Raw genomic sequence first — 19231 nt, forward strand, 5'->3', positions numbered from 1 at the left:
TGCAACTCAACCACTGTACTTACATTGGGTAAAACACAAGTTAGAATCGTCACTTGTTCAACCTTGTTGGAATTGTTTCCTTTTTAAATTCTTGATATAAATGATAGTCAAGATAATTAATAAAAAAAAGCTCTGTTTTGTTGTCACAAAAACAGAGAAAATCGGACGTCATAAACTTGTCATAAACTAAGTCATATTTATTTCTCCTTTTTTTATATCTGTTGATGAGGGGTTCCCTTCACCCTGTCACTGTCTACGGGTAAGAGCTTTTACCCACCTCCCCCGCGGAAAATACCCCCCCCCACACCCACGGAAACCCTTCACCTGGAAAATACCCCCTCGCGGATTATGGTTTTCAAATTTTGGAAATCTTATTTGAGTTGTGCTATTTTCTAGTTTAATTGAGAAGTCCTAAAGAAATGGAAAAGAGGAATTTATGTGTAAGTCTTGCCCCCCTCCCCTCCGTGCAAAAACTTTCTTCTCATTGAGAATCCTCCAGAAAACCCCCACACGAAAAATGTCCGTATCTTTCCCAATGACAAATACTATCTATATGCAATAGACAAATGGTTGGCAAACAAGGACAATCTTTGGCAATCCTTCAACCGCAACGCGTGTCCTCGCCATCACATACTTTATCTCATTATAGCCCTAGAAAGTGGGACTGAACCACATTCTTGTACAGCTCTAGAACTTTTAACTTTGAATCAAATTAGCTCCTCTAAAAGTTTCAGGAATATTTCTAGCTATTATAAAGCAATGCTGCCAATGATATCGCGGATATTTCCTTTCAAAAACCTGGATGCACATAATATTTTTGTTTAATTAAAACACCCTCTAAAAGTTCCATAAAAGTTTCACTTTAATACTCTTAGCGTCTTTAGTTACAGTAATCGTAGTAGTAGTATTAGTAGCATATACATGGTGCCTTCTGGCTAGTTCAAAGTCCCCCAATACTTCTCCTGAAAGGTCTAACGTATTAATGGAAGCCGTTCTTGAGATACTGCTGTGTAACCCTCTTGAGAATATGCATAATCATAGTCAATTTAATTAAGTTCAATATCCCCCGAAATATCCCTTGAAACCTTCACCTTAATACCCTTAAGTTGCGCAGTAGCAGTAGTAGAATTAGTAGCAGTATGCACATAGTACCTTTTATTTTCTTCAACACATCAAACTGTCCCTAGGATATTGCTGATGCGCCCTTTTGACAACCTGTATACAGATGACGTATTGTGATTCAGTTCACCTTCCACCCTCAACATTCCCTGAAAATTACACCTTCATGCCGTTAGGTACAGCTGTAATGGTAGTCCCAGTAATAGCATTACTAGTAAAAGCACTAGTACTAGTAGCAGCAGTAGTATTAACATATTGCCTTTTGGTCAGCTGAAGATTCTCTCATCAAGTTCTAGAAGTTTCAACTTAATACAATTAGCTGTTGCTACCCCATTGCCGATATATCCTTTCGATAACCTATATATTCATGTAATTCCTTAATTTTCATCTTAATGCTTTTAGCTTACAAGTGGTTGCAAAAGAAGTAGTAGTCGAACTAGTAGTAGTAGCTGTTGTAATAGCAGTAGTAGTAGTAAATGTAATTAAAATAGTAACAATATTAGTGTGCACTGGGCGGGATTTAAAGCTTTGACACTTCTAGAACCAAGCATTTTTGCCGCTTCGTTTTTGCAAGATCTTTGGGGTTATTCCCAATCAGGGCTAATGGAAGCGATTAACAGAACACAACTGATGTGCAAAAAGTGATGAAAGAAAGAGGTAATGCCGAAATCTCAGCTACCATTCTTGGGAGACATCTGACAGTTTATAAGTGACCATGGAATTCCTGTGTTGTTTTGAAGTCACTTTTCTGTGAATAGGCAGCATAGCGGCAGAGTGTACCTGACGACGATAAATCAAATCAGTCCAGTTTCTGTCAGGAAAAATTACTCAGTGATAATTTATTGCATCTCCTGGCATTATGCGCCCCTAGGTCCGGGCATAGGGACTCAGTGGTAAATCCAGGTCTTAGCCTGCACGTATTTCCTTTTGGTGAATTGACTTTCTCTTTAAGCACTCTCTGAAAATTCCAATTTAACACACAAATCCCTTTTTGAGATACGCCATTTTGAAAATCTGCATGCAAATCGTGTCTTTTGATTTAGTTCAAATTCCCCATTCTGTCAAATTTTCAACTTGATATGTGTAGCCTTAATAGTATTAGGTTAATAATAGTAGAGGTCGTAGTAAGAGCAGTAGTAGTAATAATACTTTGAATTAGTAGTAGTAGTACAGTAGTAGCAGCAGTATTTATAGCAGTAGTAGTAGGAACATGCCCCATAAGTTTCACCTTGATACAATAAGCCCTTCCAAAAAAATTGCTGATACACTTGTATCAGTAATCTGCACGTTATTGCAAGTTAACCCTTGTTAAAATTTAAGGTTTTTATAGAAGGGATGGTCGTAAAAACTTTAAAGGAGGCTCTTTCGATTGGAAATTGAAAGTTCAAGTTCAATTTTGAAGAGTCAAAGGTAATCAGAGGACAATCAGTCTCTCACTCATAACCGACATCCCCCCCCCCCAAATGCCTCTGATCAAAACTAAAAAAAACATCATTTTGTTCAAAACAGTCTAAAGGTCAAATAACCATGCCTCTGGGGTTAACAGCCCCACCAGCAGCTCCTGGGGCAAGGGCTCTAAGTTAAGCTAGTTGTTCATTGATAACACATAAGGTTTTTATGTAAACGATTTTGTATGAACTTGGGGGGGGGGGCGCATTCGATTGAAAATCAAAAGTTCCAGTGCACTTTTTCAGAGTTAAAAGTGATTGGAGGGCTTCCACCCCACCCTTTTTCCCAAATACATCTGATTTAAATTTTGAGACTGCCATTTTATTTAAAACACTTCAAAGGTTAAATAACTATGCTATAGTTAAAAAACTATGCCATAGTTAAATAACTATGGGTTCACAACCCTCAGCCCCAAGGCAAGACAAGAGCTTTTAAGTTATACAAGTTGCCTATTGTTAACATATAAGGTTTTTTTTTATCTAGAAAAGAGGGCATGTTTGATCCTATAAAAAAAACATGGAGCATTAAGGTCAAACCTTAGGGAAATGATGTGCATCCAGTTTTAAATAGGTTGTATCTGCAGTGTGTCGAGAACAGCTGAGGTTATAAACCTGATGGTATGAAGTTAAAACTTTCAGAGCATGTTGAAGGAATGTTGCAAAAAAGTGGGAGTGCTACCAGTCCCCCTGCCAAGTCCTTTTTAGCTGTAATCTCCTCAAAGACATCTGATCAAAATTCGTTATCTAGATTCACAAAGGTCAAAAATTTGCAACACATGTTTATTACTTAACGTCTAGAAATGTCTAATTCATCTGAAAAAGGAGAATAAATCAGCTTTAATGGTTTGTGACATCAGATCTTCTTTTTTTGCAAAAATAAAACAAAGATTTTTTATGAATGACCTTGATAGGCACTTATATTGACAGACTTAAAAAAACAAACAATTCCAACAAGACTGAACATGTAAAATTCGAACTTGTGTTTTACCCAATGATATTGCCTAGTATTTTTAGAATACTGAAAAACTGAGTTCAGTGGTTCAGTTGTACAATGGTTCAGTTGCACAGTGGTTCAGTTGCACGGTGGTTCAGTTACACGAGGGTTTAGTTACATGGGGGTTCAGTTAAATGGGGTTGAGTTGCATGATGGTTTAGTTAAATGGGGCTCAGTTGCCCGGTGGTTCAGTTACACGAGAGTTCTGTTGCGCAGAGGTTCGGTTATACAAGGGCTCAGTTGCACGGTGGTTCAGTTACAGAGGTTCAGTTGCTTGTGGTTCGTTTACACGGTGGTTCAGTAACACGCACACCGACGAAAACATTCTTTGTGGAGGTAATTAAAAAAAAAGCCAAATTGTTCTTTTCAAAACCCTCTACAAGTACATGCTAATGTCAATAAACTTGTATGCATGATTTTCTTATACAAATTCACAGAGAATTTACATGAAAAAGTCTAACTTGAAAAGCCCAGCAAAGAAAAAGAAAAAAAAATAAGGCAAATACAGCTTATAGTACTTGATCTGGGCAATAAATAGAAACCAAAATCAATGCCATCATCCGTTTGCTCATCATACAAAATAAAGATATTTAACATATAAGAGATGGTCAGGCGTTTTTCTACACCATTCCCCCTTAAGGTCTTGTTTGAGAGGAAATTACTATAGCCTATTTAGTGACCTTTTCAATTAATAAACCATAATCCTCAAAATAAAATCGATTTATTTATAAAAAAAAACTACATCATTGTATACAAGATGATAGATGATATCATAATCATAGGTTAAAACAATGAATGATGTTATAGTAAAACAATACAGTGATGTCAGTTGCAGTACTAGGCTCTATTATAGTACTAGTACTATTATAGTAGGCCTTATTTATGTTAGTATTAGGTTTATTATAAAAGGCTGATATGTCAAGTCACTGATGAAAGCTACCAAGAAAAAGTTAAAAGATCTGCAAGATTATGTCAAATATACCTTAAAGGGTAATAGTGATGACTATGCAGTTTGTTCTTTACTAGTTCCTGCTAAGAGAAACCCAAAGGCTTTTCCCTGTGTGTAAGAATTGGAGATAGGTTAAAGGATACTATAAAAGGATAGGACCTTTGATAAAGCTTTTCTATCAGCTGAATCGAATGCTTGATATATATATATATATATATATATATATATATATATATATATATATATATATATATATATATATATATATATATATATATATATATATAAATCTGGGTGTATGTTCATGTGTATTTATACTACACATAAAGAATGGTTGGATAAAGGAACAGCAAAGAAAAAACCACAGGAAATTAGGCAGCAATCACTCAGTTTATACAGCAGTATAACATTTCAACTGCTTAGCTAATTAGGGTGGTGAATTACATATGGTACTCATTGACAAAAAAAAAGGCTCTTATGGATTGGCTCTGATGATTAGCTGCAAAGCTTGACTTCAAACATGGCTATATAGATAAATTTTTGTTTAGAAACATTTTTTTACAGATAGTCCACACTAATTTCAAAAATTTTAAATGATGTTCTGATCTACCTCATTCATTAAACTAGTCTAAATTCTGACAGACATGCAACATACAATTAAAAACTTTTATTCCAAGGCCTTACTCCAAAACCAAACACATGTTGTAGCCAAAACCAGACCTGCAAAATATTTAGCAGAGGTTTTTCAGCAACATTCAATTTTCAAAAGCTGGATTCTTTGATCTTCATATTTACCAATAAGCTAAATTATATCTACTTCAAATAGTGCTAAAAAGGAAATGGCAAGTAATCTCGATTTTATTCTTCAAACTAGAACCTGATCTGATCATTTGGTTTTTGAATATTTGATAGAGTACTACAGCAACTTGAATTTTAATTTTCCCTCTCAGGAAGAGAGCCCTATAGCCACTGTACCGCAGTAACCATTAGCATAAGAGTATTTCTAGGTTTGACAATTTTAAATGTCTGGATATTAGCAGACCTTTATGATGCCCCGAGGGCATGCATCATGTATTATCAAAATCACTCATAGTCCATTAATTATTTTCAGATAAATGTGAAATGATCATTGCTTGCAGAGAAAAACATTCACTGAACTTTCTTGATTTGTTTGTCATATTGTTTTAATATTATGCTTGGATTTGTAATCAGTAAACCACTAAACTATTATAGACTAATTTTGTGGAGAGGGAGGAATTTCTAAATTTTTGTCATCAGCATATTCTCAGAAATGACTGTTAAACTTTAAATAAACTTGATTAATTTCTTTGGAGTGAAATTTGTTCATTGTAAAAGCAAAGTAGACATAGCAATTTTCTTTAAAAGGAGTCCTTAAATTTCTATATGATGTTCCAGTACCCTGCTAGCAGCAGAGAAGAGAGAGGACATGTAAGTGCTACCCATGCAAAAAGTGATTTTTTTTTGTCATGGCAATTCCTAGGGTGTACTTTTTATTTCAATCCAATTATTTACAAGAGCAATAACAATATAGCTTTGAATTAACAATAATAAACAACAGCATTAAAAAAAAGTAAATATCCCAGGGAGTTATTATGTTTTCTCAGAGCTGAGAAAATAGGTAATATGAAACTGCATATCACAAAAACTACTGAGATGACCCTGGCCGTACATTTTAACATTTTATGCAAAGTTGGTTCAGTTGTATTTACAACAAACAAATAATCTCCAAAGAGCAATGCCTAAGGATAAGTATGAAAGATTACCACTGATAGTTGATTTACTATAAGAAGTCAAAATAAGGAATGATCAGGTATATGGACTGACATTTATACTAAACAAATCCTAATGAGATCAATGAAACTGGAAGGTTTGACCTGTATCAAATAATCTTGTCAGTATTTCTTCTGGTGCTGTTGTACACAGAGACCTACTGTGACATGTGACATTGCTGTTTAAAAAGAAACAAACTTCATGGATATTTTTTTGATTTTTAGTTGAATATTTTTTTTTCTTTATGAGTTTTTTTTTACTTCTTTAGTTTTATTTTTTAGGTTTTAATTGAATTGATAATAATTTTGAGTAATTAGAAATAATAATTAAATATAGCTTAATATTAGTTGAGCTAAGTAAATGAAACTTTTAGACATATTCTGGAACCAATATTTGAGATCATCCCAGAAAGTTTCCTTTCCCTGGCTTTACCACTTTCTTTAAAATGCTGAAGAAATTATGTCAGGAAAACGATTTTTATCATAGACTAATCTTAGTAAAGAGCTATTTAGTCATGTCTCCTGTAAAAAGACATACCTAATAGGCCAATTTATGCAATTCTCAGCCAATCTAGGAAAAGTAGGTCCAAACAAATGTACAACAGTTATTTAATAGGATCATTTATATAAATTAGCACCCCAGAAGAGTTAAAAGAGCGTTTTAAATATGAATTGGCACCAATACCTACTTTTCTTTTTTAAAAATTGCATGTGAGAAAAGATCCAAAATCTTCTCTAGCTACTGCTTTCAAAGAAGAGGAGCAATCTATTATTCCTAAACAGTATTAGGGCTGTTCTTTTACTTGTTGTTCTGCTAAGATGTTACATCTTTTGACAAAGAATGCTTAAAAGTGAAATCTTAGCATTAAGACCTTACATCTTATAGTGTTCTTTGCAAACGTCTCATCATTCTGCTCTGATCAGCAGCCTAAGAACAATAATGAGCATATCATCAAAGTTCTCTCATTGTTCCTCTATATAGCAGGAAGATGGCGTCCTTCACACTTTTTGCTAACATCATTCAGCTGTAAGAACTTGAACGAAGATGAGTTAAAAGAATGGAAGTCTTTGCAGAAAGATGTGAGATCTTAGATGTAAGATCTTTCTGCAAAAGAATGGGCCTATTGCATCTTCATCCTCAATGGAGGACACCTGTTAAATTGTGTAGTCTACATCTGCTACATATGGTGATGTAATACATCCTTGCAAGTCATTTGTGAATGCACACTATGGTAAAAATATTGTTATCATATTTGATGATTACTCAGACTGCCCAACAACTAAAGGACAAGCCTATATGTTCTGCTACAGATGTAACATAAGTTCAATGTAATGAACAATTATGTTAGTCATTGCCAGGCTGATTTTATCTCTAATCCAAAAAATAAAAAGGCTTTCATCACTTTGCTCTCCAGTCATCTAGTTTCAATTAGATACAAAATACACCAGGCAACAGATGATACTAATTACTAAAGTAGCTCTACAATGTACTATAGTTACTGGAAGTTGTTGTTGCTCAGGATTTAGACATTTTAGTTGTATTAACATGCAGAACCACTACAGGAAACTTTCAGTCATTTAGGCCTTAATCTGGTTCTAAAATGGTGAGTATGTTCAACATATCCAAAAAAGAGATTCATCAAGAATGCCAAGATGTCCTTCTATTCTGTCATGCAGTGTCAGGATATGGCCCCATACTCAGAACTTTCAGAAAAAAAAGAAAGTAAGTTGTCTGAGTTTATTGAAAAAAAGAAAAGTTTAGATATACAGTGAGCATTTTCAACAACAGAAATGCAGCCAAACAACAAATTGCAGCAGCAGGAGAGACTTTTATCATTGCTTTGTATGGTGAATCAAGGAATAAAACATTGGATGAACACAGATTTTACATGTACCACCAATAGCCTATACTGTTAAAAAAGGGCTGCAAGGAAACTTTGATTTGGCTACACTACCTCCAACATCTGTTGTTTGGCTGAAAATTCCTCGATTGCAAAGCAGACCTGGCATAGAGGGGAGTGATGTAACTTCCAATTAAATAACATACTATTGAGAAGAAAGGCACCTGATTTCAGATGGTAATATAGCACTGTGTGCAATCTAGAATGAAAAAGAGATAAAGTCAATTTACTGTGATTAACATTAGATCTTTGCCTAATAATATTGTGTGAGTTGAGGTCAGAGAGAGGACCTGGATTTAACAAAGAAGCCTTGCCTGCCAGTAAATCTGCAGTGTCATATTTGATACCTTTATGGCTTGGAACATGTTGGTAATCAATCTGGTTGCCTTTGGCCTGGAGGTTCAGAAGCTGTCTTCTAATGTTGAATAGGTCCTTATCATTGGCAATTCTATTAATTTTTTGAGCAACAATATTGCTGATTTGGAATCACAAAGGCAAAGAATATTCTCCTCCACAACACTTTAATTTAAGAAGAACATCTAGAGCCAAATGAATAGCACGTAATTCAGCTGACAAAATGGAAGATCCCAAAGGGAGGGGTGAAAAAGGGTTAAGGTTCCATGATGGAATACATACTCCTGCTCCAGCTCTCTCAGAATAGATTTTCCTGTGATTAGGGTACAACTTCGAAATCTGTTCAGCCAGAATAGTCTGAATCTCATGACTGGGAATTTGGTTTTTAGGTATTGGAATAAGTTCTGCTTGACAAATAGGTGGACTGATTTCCCACTGTGGAATGTCAGTAAAGGGGAATGCATAGGGGGAATACTCACTACAATTTGGGACCTCTAATTGAAACTGAACCCAAGATGAATGGCCATTGGTGCAAGCTGCCTTCAATGCAAAGGTATGATTATACACAACATGCTTACTTCCATAAGCTTGAATTTGCAAGAAGTATTTCTTCCTTTGACTGGATACCCTTTCACTTAGGGAAACCAACCCAGACAGTTGTTTTAATTAATCCAGAGTAATTCAAATAGCTGAATTTTGTAATGATTCCACAGTTTTAAATGCAGATGATGAACAAATTGAGAAGAATTGGATATCATATTCTAGATTAGATCTGATATATAATTTATAAAAAATCAAAAATTACTTTAGGGTGGCATCCCCATTTACTTCCAGCAGGCCTCTTTAGAACACAAAGTCTCTAAATGATCATAGATTTCAAAGAATTAATATGTGCATGCCATAACATTTTAGAATCTAACCATAGGCCAAGTAGCTTCACTGAGTTACAATATGGAATTTCACTAGAGAAAATTTGAGGAGGATTGGGAAAATCCCTTGAGCAATTTGCAAATATAATGGCTTTGGTTTTACTAATTGAAATTGGAAAACCAAAAGCTGAAGATCTCTGAACTAATCTTATATCCTGTTGAATAAGACTTTGGAGAATTACAATATCCTTTCCCAACTTCCAAATAATCAAACCATCTGCATAAAGGCCAAACAATGAGTGAGATAACTGGAATCTTGAAATATACAAATTGAACAGGAGGGGACTCAAAATTGCCCCTTGAGGAAGACCTCTAGTAGTGAGGTTCATCTCTTCCCTATACTCATTAACTTGAACATAGAACTTCTATGACTTAGAAAGGACTTCATGAAACTTATGAAAGAGTATAGAAAATCCAGGTTAATTAAAAGATCAATCAATTTATCATTGACTACATTTCCATAAGCATCTAACCAGTCAAACAGGACTGCAATTGTGGCCTGTCTGGTTTTAAGAGAGTTATAAACATCAATTTCAAGGCAAGTGTATCCACAGAGCTATGTCCTTTTCTGAAGCCTGTTTGTTCACTTGGAAAAAGATTATTAATTTCAGCAAACCACTCAATTCTTGAAAGAATAAGCCTTTCAAGGACTTTACTGATGCTGGTAAAACAGATATAGGTTTGTAAGACTTGGGGTCACCAGATGGCTAAGAAGGTTTTAAAGCAGTAAAGACCCAGGCAATTTTCTAAGCATCTGGAAACTTTTGGCTTGACCAAACAAGATCATACAGACTTAAGAGGGCAGTATGGAAAACCTCTGGGGACTCAAAAATTCATTTTATATAAATACCATCATGACCTGGAGAAGACTTGATATTAAGAGAATTGAGTCTAGGCAAAATGGTTCCCTCAAGGACCTTTTATGTAAAGAAGTACAAGGAAGGGTACAAAATGGAGGTCAAGGGTAATAAGAATCAGAACAATCATTTTTATAAATATCAGAAAAAAATGTTTGCTTTCATCTTATCTGAGGAAACTGGAGATAAAAACTGCATATTATATTTACAGTCATCATTAGACTGCTTACCACTGTTGAGTTGGCTAATGAAATTGTGGATCTTTGAAATGGGGAGTTCTGAAGCTAATACCTGCACTAAAATTGGACCATGTAGACTGTTTAGCTTTCTTACATACCAATTTTACTTTAGCAAATGCTTGCTTACAGGAACTTGCTGTAGATCAAGAAGGATTCTTTAAAAACAATTTACAAGCCTTCCTTTTTACCTGTACTGCAACCATGCACTCCTTATTCCACCAATTCTTGGGTCTCCTGGAACCCATATAAGAAATTGACTTAGTCATGGGTATTGAAGATTTAGCTGACTGTAACAGAATGGATTTCATATTTGACTCAATAGCATTTATATCAGAACTAGTTGATAAAAAGCAAAAATCAGCTTCATTTAAAATTTCCCAAACCTGGGGCCAATTGCCTTAGAGTTGTTAAAAGTTGCTATGTGGGGTTTGGGTGAATAGCATACATTTTGAACTAATGTAAGAGTTGCAGAATGATCAGATTGCAGAGAGGGAGCTTTTACTATCTGAACTTGATCATAATATAAAGATGGACCAAGTAGCAAGTCAATAGTAGAGAAAGTATTAGATGAAATATTATAGTTTATTCTAATTTGTCTGCTTTTTGCTATCTTGGAAAGGGGTTAGGTTAGGAAAATTAAACTTTCAGTAATGAATCCAGGGCCAAAAACATACTCTGGGAAGGTATTACCAAGCTTCCATGTTAACCCCCATCTGATTTCTAAGTCTTTGACATTTGCCTACTTGATAGGACAGGGGGAGGGGGGGGGGTAAGTTTAAACTTACTTCTCATTTGCATCAGAAATAAACTTTACCCCACCCCCACCTAATGTGCCCTGAATTTGTATAGCCTATAGGCTATGGTAAATTTCTAGGTGGCACTACAATTTAGCTAAGATGAAAGTGAAAATGTCATTTGATGCCTTTTTTCATGATTTTTTTGTTATTCATATTATAAACTTACAAAATTATAAACCTAAAGTAAACATAGGGCCTACCACTTGATGCTTGTTTTATGCTCTTTCCAAATAGGCTATAATAGGCTAGGTAATCATTTTTGTCAGAAATGAATTTTACTTCCCACCCCTATATATACCAATTCAGGGTATACAATTGCATATTAGGGGGGTAGGGGGAAAGTTTAAACTTACCTCTCATTTACATCAGAAATAAAATATATTATATTTGGAAAGAGCATAAAAAAGGAATTGAGTGGTATGTTTACTTTATTTGTAAGTCAATAATATGAACTGTGAAAAATTTACCACTTAGCCTAACCTAGTGTTCAGATATAGGCTAGGCCTTCTTCTAACAATAGCCTAGCCTACTCCTTTGTCTTCTAAAAAAAAAACAGATCTGAAACTAAGCCTAGACTACTTTTATTTGCATCTAATCTGAACGGCACACATTATACCATTAACTAATTAAGTGTGGGAGAACACAAATGACAGAACTTTAATAGAACAACATACCAGTTCAACAGGATATTAGCCTAGCCAAATTTTTAATCGGCTTCTTCAATTAACAGGTTGGGAATTCCCATTCTATATCATTTTCATGGGGGAATTCCCATTATATATCATAGGGAGTTTCGTAATTCCCATTCGGAGTATGGTTTGGATTTTTTCTAGCTTTTCCGTATGGAGGACATCTCATCTTTCATTGTCCACGCACGCTCCTCCTCCATCCCAATCTATTCAATACCTCCCTTTTTACACCTCCCACGAAGTTCCAATTTCCTTTAAATCCTTCTTTATGACGTCCTCGCACCCCAGAGGAGGACGACCTGCTTTCCGTTTAGCCCTAGACGGTTGGCCGAAAAGAACAATCTGTCATCCTTCATCCGCGCAACGTGCCCTAGCCACCTCAACTTTTCTTTCATTATAGCCCTAGAGAGCGGTATTGAACCACATTTTTTATACAGCCTATTGTTTGAAATACGGTCAGTCAGCCGGGTAGCCATAACAATCCTTAAGCAATTTCTCCGGAAGACATCCAGCAAATCTTCATCCTGTTTTGGAAGCGCCCATGCTTCAGAGCCATATTTGACCACTGTCATCACTGTAGCTTCTAATATTCTAATCTTGGTTTGCAGACTTATCTTCCTATTCTTTCAAACTTTTTTTGACTGTGAAAGAACACCCTAAGCCTTGGCTATTCTACTTTTATAATCTTCACCACTCCCGCCATATTTACTAATAATACTACCAAGGTAAGTGAAGCTACCCAGCTGATCGATGTTTTCAAAACCTAACGTCACCTTTTCATCTTCACTTATTCCTAGCCTTAGTGACTTCGTCTTCTTAACATTAATTTTCAAACCTATTCTAGCACCCTGAACTCGCAAAATCTCTAAAAGTTCATTCATTTCAGGATTCATTTCAGATGCTTCATCTAGGATGCTTAAGTCTTCAGCATAATCTAAGCAATGATCCCGGATACCAGTGCAGGACGGGGATCACATATCTCCTCAAGTCTACACCGAAGTGCTTAATTCGGCTTAGAGCCGGACAGTAAGAAGTCCCTGGGACCTACATGAATGGAGGCTTTGTGCAATCGTGGGTCCATCATGGTCACAACATGGTTTTCAGCACTTGGCAATGCTCTTCTATCAACAAGAGTTGAAATCCTGCACAGACAATCTCAAGCCTATTACTTCCGACTTATTATATATTCATGCCTACGAATATTATGCTACTACAGGGAAGCAGTACATGGTAGATAAATTAGCTAGGAAGAGATTCTTCAGCCCGAAGAAGCCCGTCAAAACATGACAAGCCCAGAAGAATTATCCCTTAATCAGAATCCCGTGTGAATGCTGTGTCGTTTACTAGGCTATAATTTCCTCGAGGAGCGCCACTCCTCAAGTGGGAATAGAGTTGACTGCAAGGTCCCCAGTCTTGCAGGTACCCCCACAGGGACAAGGCAGCCCTTTGCAGAGGCCGTTGTCCGTAGATCTGGATCTTATGCCCTGCCGCAGTTTTCCTCCTATAGAGGATCCTCCCGCGATGGTGTTCTGAACCACCATGCAATGTAACCCATTACTGGGATAAGATTTGTAACTCATGGGACTTGTGGACACACCAGTGGGCCCTTTTGGGTGCACATTAGAGGGACCTTCTTCCTCCTCCGCCTATATTTATGACCCCGGGTGAAGGTGCCCCAGTTTCTATTATAGACCCCCAGGGACAAGGCTCCCCCTTGGTCCGTGCCTGCTATGGAGGTATTCTACATATATGTAGGGCTTTCCCGTATCGCCACCTGGGGACACGATGAGTGGCCTGGCGGAGGCCAGTGTCCTGGAGGAGGCAAGTTCTAGAGCCCTTTTTAAGCGACTAAAAGATTGGAGGGTGAAAAGGCCCTTCCCAAACCCTTTTTTTCTAAAAATTCCCTGATGAAATTTTTGAGATGACCATTTTGTTCAGCATAGTTTAAAGGCCAAATAACTATGCCTTTGGAGATATCATGACCCCCACAGCCCCTGGGGAAAGGTCTTTGAGTTATATAATTTCCCCATTGCTTACATATAGTATATGTTATTGGGAAGTATGCATATATTTTTGGTGGGGAGGACGAATTTTCAACTGGGGGAATTTTCCATGGGGAGGGAAGCTTCAAGAGAGTGAATTTGTCAGGGAAATTTTACGATGGGAGAATTTGCCAGAAATATATACGAAATTCTTGTTATGTCTTGGTTTCTCTTGCCGACTCAATTTTACGCGTGGGGCTATTAAGGGTAATTGATTGGGATAAATTTTCACCAGGATTGAATTGTTTAGAGAATATATCCGTGGGGAGGAGGGAATTTTAAGTTTAAATGGAGCTAGATTTTCTGGCATTATTTAAAAAACGGTCAGATATTAAATAAAAAAAATTAGTTTTTTCAACTGAAAGTAAGGAGAAACATTAAAACTTAAAACGAACAGAATTTATGCCGTATACGAGGCGGATTACTTCTCCTCAACACCTCACTCCTTACGCTAAAGTTTGAATTTTGTCCCAACTCTTTAAGAACGACTCCTGAAAGACAAGGTTCGTTTAATTAGAGGAATAAGAAGCTTTTTTTATAAAGTACTAAAAAACTTTAGCGTAATGAGCGAGGCGTTGAGGAGGAGCAATCCACCTCGTATACGTAACAAATTCTGTTCGTTTTAAGTTTTAACGTTTCTCCTTACTTTTAGTTGAAAAACTTTTTTTTTATTTAATTACGATTCAGGAATCATATTCTCCTTAAGGGACAAAACCGTAGCGTTAATCCTCATAAAGGAAATTTTCTTAACATTTGACTACTTAATAGTCCGAACGTCACTATTAAGCTGCATCAAGATAAGCCTCAACTTTTAATATGGAACGGAAAATAATTGTCATAACATTTTTACTTTGCTGAAGGCCAGAAGAAACCCTAGCCAAACTGTTTGAGAGAGGGGGATGGGAGACTGAAGGATAAATGACTTTCTGACTTGCTGATTCTTTTTAAAGTCTGTTTTTCGAATCAATATGTATATTTCTGTTTAAATCAGCAGAACTGCAAGAAAATCAGAGTACGATCAATAAAACTGCAGTAGAACTGATGAATAATGCAATGCCAGCCCTTTGTATTCCGATTTTCCAATCAAAACTTTTACAGACAAATGGAGCAAGACAAGTGTTACTCCTCACTTACGTGACAACCTATACCAAGGGTGCTAAATACCATACTATAGAGAAAGAAAAATTAAAATAAGGCCGTATATGAATAGGCAAAATAAACAAAAGCTAGTTTCAGTAACTAAAAGGGAAGGGGGATCAATAGATTTTTTTTTCTGAAGGACTGGATTATGATATCCAAGAAGTGCTTTTTCAGGTTCAAGTTTTAAAAATCTTAGCCACCATCATATAAATCTTGATTAGGAATCCTTTCCCAGATCTAAATTTGCCACTTATGATAAAAGTCAAACTCATTTTCATTATTTAGGCCTCGTCGTCATTGATATCATAAGACCAGCAAATAAAACAATCAGCCGAGTCCTGTCGATAGCGCGTTTATCATAGGCAGCGCAACAGCGCTGCCTATGTAAAGAACGATATTGGCACAATGTATTATTTTTTTGTTGTTGGTTTTAGACCAGGGCACTTCGTATCGAAGGAGTTGCTGTAGAAACTTGGAAATGGGCTCATTCGATTGGAAATTGGATGGGCTTATGCCCTTTTTAATAGTCGAAAGTGATTGGGAGGCAACAAACACCCCTTCCACGCCCACAATTTCACCAAACATATCCAATCAATATTTTGAGATAGCCATTTTGTTCAACGTAGTTGAAAGATCTAGAAATTATGTCTTTGAGGAGGACACTCCCCCCACGGTCCTCAGGGCAAGGGTTGTAAGTTATGCCCTGGGGGCATATAAGACTTTTATAGAAAACGTTGTCGTAATAACTTCAAAAAGGGCTAATTCAATTGGAAATGGAAATGGTTAGTGCCCTTTTTAATAGTCGAAAGTGATTGGAGGGCAACTAACCCCTATCTCACGCCCACCATTTCCCAAAACAAATCCAATCAAAATTTTGAGATAGTCATTTTGTTCAACGTAGATGAAGGTTCTCGAAATTAGGTCATTAAAGATGACAAACCCCCCATATCCATCCGGGCCAGGGTTGTGAGTTATGGCCTGGGGCATATAAGGTATTTATAGAAAGCGTGGTTGTAAAAACTTCAAAAACGACTCATTCAATTGAGAATTGAAATGGCTAATACCCTTTTTAATAGGTGAAAGTGATTGGAGGGTAACTAACCCCCATCTCACACCCACTATTTCCCTAAACACATGCAATACAAATTTTGAGATATCCATTTTGTTCAACTCAGTTGAACTTTTTGAAAATTAGGTAGTTGAGGATGATACCCCCTCCCCCCCCCCACACACACACCCCTCAGGGCAAGGGTTGTAAGTTATGCCCTTGGGACATATAAGTTTTTTTTTTATAGAAAGCTTTGTCGTAGAAACTTCAAAAAGGGCTCATTCGATTAGAAATTGAAAGGGCTAGTGCCTTTTTAAATAGTAGAAATTGATAGAAGGGGGACTAACCCCCCTCTTACGCCCACCATTTTGCCAAACACATCCAATCAAAATTTTGAGATAGCCATTTTTTTCAATTTAGTTGAGAGTTACAGAAATTAGGTCTCTGGGGATGACACCCCCCCCCCCCCACAGCCATCAGAGTAAGGGTTGTAAATTATAACCTGGGGGCATATAAGGTTTTTACAGAAAGTGGTGTTGTAGAAACTTAAAAAAGCCGCATTCGATTAGAAATTGAGAGAGCTAGTGCTCTTTTTAATAGTCGAAAGTGATTGAAGGGCGACAAAACCTCCTCTCACGCCCACCATTTCCCCAAACACATCCAATCAAAATTTTGAGATAACCATTTTGTTCAACGTAGTTTAAAGTTCTGGAAACTAGGTCTTTTAAGATGACACCCCCTCCCCCGACCCTCAGGGCAAGGGTTGTCGTTATGCCATGAGGGCATATAAGGTTTTTATAGAAAGTGTTGTCGTAGAAACTTCAAAAAGGACTCATTCGTTTGAAAATATAGTTGAAAGTGGTTGGAAGGCAATTAACCCACTCTCACGCCCACCATTTTCCCGAAGACATTCAATGAAAATTTTGAGACAGCCATTTTGTTCAACGTAGTTCAAAGGTCCAGAAATTGTGTCTTTGAGGATGACATACCCCCCACAGTCCCCAGGGCAAAAGTTTAAGTTATGTCCTGGGGGCATATAAGGTTTTATAGAAAGTGTTGTAGTAGAAGCTTCAAAAAGGGCTCATTCAATTGTGAATTGAGAGGGCCAATGCCCTTATTAATAGACAAAAGCAACTGGAGGGCGAAAGCCCCCCCCCCCACCCGACCATCATTTCCCTAAACACTTCCGATCAGCATTTTGAAATAGCCATTTTGTTGAACGTAGTTGAAGGGTCCGGAAATTATGTCTTTGAGGATGACAAGCCCCCCCCCCCCCCCCCACAGCCCTCAAGGCAAAGATAATAAGTTATACCCTGGTGGCATATAATATTTTTATAGTAAGGATTGTCATAAAAACTTCAAAAAGCGGTCATTGGATTGCATGTTGAGAGGGCTATTGGCCTTTTTAATAGTCGAAAGTAATCGAAGGGAGAATCACCGCCACCCCATGCCCATCGTTTCCCCTAACATTTCCGATCAACATTTTGATATGGCCATTTTGTTCAACGTAGTTGAAAGGTCTGGAAATTATGTCTTTGAGAATGACAACCCTCCCCCCATAACCCCCAGGAAAAGGGTCCCAAGTTATGCCCTTGGGGCATTTAAAGTTTTTTATAGAAAGCTTTGTCGTAGAAGCTTCAAAAAGGGATCATCTGGTTGTAAATTGACTAGTGCCTTTTTTATTAGTCGAAAGTGATCAGAGAGCAAATGCCCCCCCTCCTCATGGCCATCATTTCCCAAAACACTTACAATCAAAACTTTGTTATAGCCAGTTTGTTCAACGTATCAGAAAGGTCTGGAAATTATGCTTTTCAGGATAAAAAATCCCCCAGCCCTCAGGACAAGGGTTGTAGGTTATGCCCTGGGGACATATTAGGTTTTTATAGAAAGCATGGTCATATAAATTTCGGAGGGGGCTCATTAGATTGGTAATCAGACGCTCTAAGGTTCTTTCTGAGAGTCAAAGGGACCGGAGGGCAGATACCCCCCCCCCCACCCCAAACACAGACACACGTCGTATTGTCCCGAAATGCATCTAATAGAAATTTTGAGACAACCATTCTATTGAAAATAATCTAAATATCATATAAAAAGGCTTTTGGGGTTAAAACAAACCCCAGAGATTAGGGGCAAGGGTTGTAACTTATGCCCAGAAGGGTATTTGAGGTTTTATGGAAGGGATAGTTGTTTAACTTTAGAAGAGGCTCAGTCTTTCTCCTTGAAAAAGACTATGTCAATATAAAACGAACAGAAAATAATTAAAAAAAAACTTTTCTACAAAATAAGTTTTTTTAAAAAGTAAAGAACTCCATTAATTAAAAAATGAACAAAAATAGAATCAAATAATCTACCAAGCATAAAACTACCACAAATCAGTATCAATAGATAAATAAAACCCAAAACAAACATAAATTAAAATAAATAGTAGAGTCAAACTCAAAACGAGCAGAAATTAATATGAGCAGGGTTCTAAATCCCATGCTTTCTAAAAGCCAGAATATAATTTGTACTTCACTGAAAAAAATTCTTTTAAAAGTTTTCATTTTTATAACTTTAAGAAATCAAAAATTAATTAAGATATTAAGGAATAAATATCAGCATATGTATATTAAACTGAAAATGCACATTTTTTTTTCAGTAAATTCATTTGGATTTTTTCAGTAAAGTACGAATTTTACTCTGGCTTTTAGAAAGCATGGGGTTTAGAACCGTACTCATAATAATTTCTGCTAGTTTTAAGTTTGAATGTGTTATTTATTTTAATTTCTGTTTGTTTTGGGTTTCATTTATTTATTGATACTGATTTGTGGTAATTGTATGCTTGGTAGATTATTTTATCCTATTTTTGGTTTAATGGAGTTCTTTACTTTATTTTGAAAAACTTATTTTGTGGAAATAGTTTTTTTTTATTTAATTAAAGAAAAAGTGGCAGACA

General features: G+C 36.5%; 1 protein-coding gene across 2 annotated transcripts in view; it reads right to left on the reverse strand.

The window, feature by feature from the left end:
- Positions 1-12091, reverse strand: part of LOC148947045 (protein-L-isoaspartate O-methyltransferase domain-containing protein 1-like) — a 57124-nt gene extending 45033 nt beyond the window's left edge. The window contains exon 1 of one of the 2 annotated variants that reach the window (XM_089096829.1): positions 12052-12091. The gene's annotated coding sequence lies outside the window, so the exon portion shown is untranslated. Of the gene's footprint in view, positions 1-11844; positions 11878-12051 lie in introns of those variants that run through there. The other variant, XM_089096830.1, reaches the window with a different exon arrangement.
- Positions 12092-19231: the final 7140 nt, after the last annotated feature.

This window comes from Artemia sp. Qi Xiang Cuo, chromosome 11 (genome assembly GCF_049724085.1).
Source record: "Artemia sp. Qi Xiang Cuo chromosome 11, ASM4972408v1, whole genome shotgun sequence".
In the NCBI taxonomy this organism is placed as follows: domain Eukaryota; kingdom Metazoa; phylum Arthropoda; class Branchiopoda; order Anostraca; family Artemiidae; genus Artemia; species Artemia sp. Qi Xiang Cuo.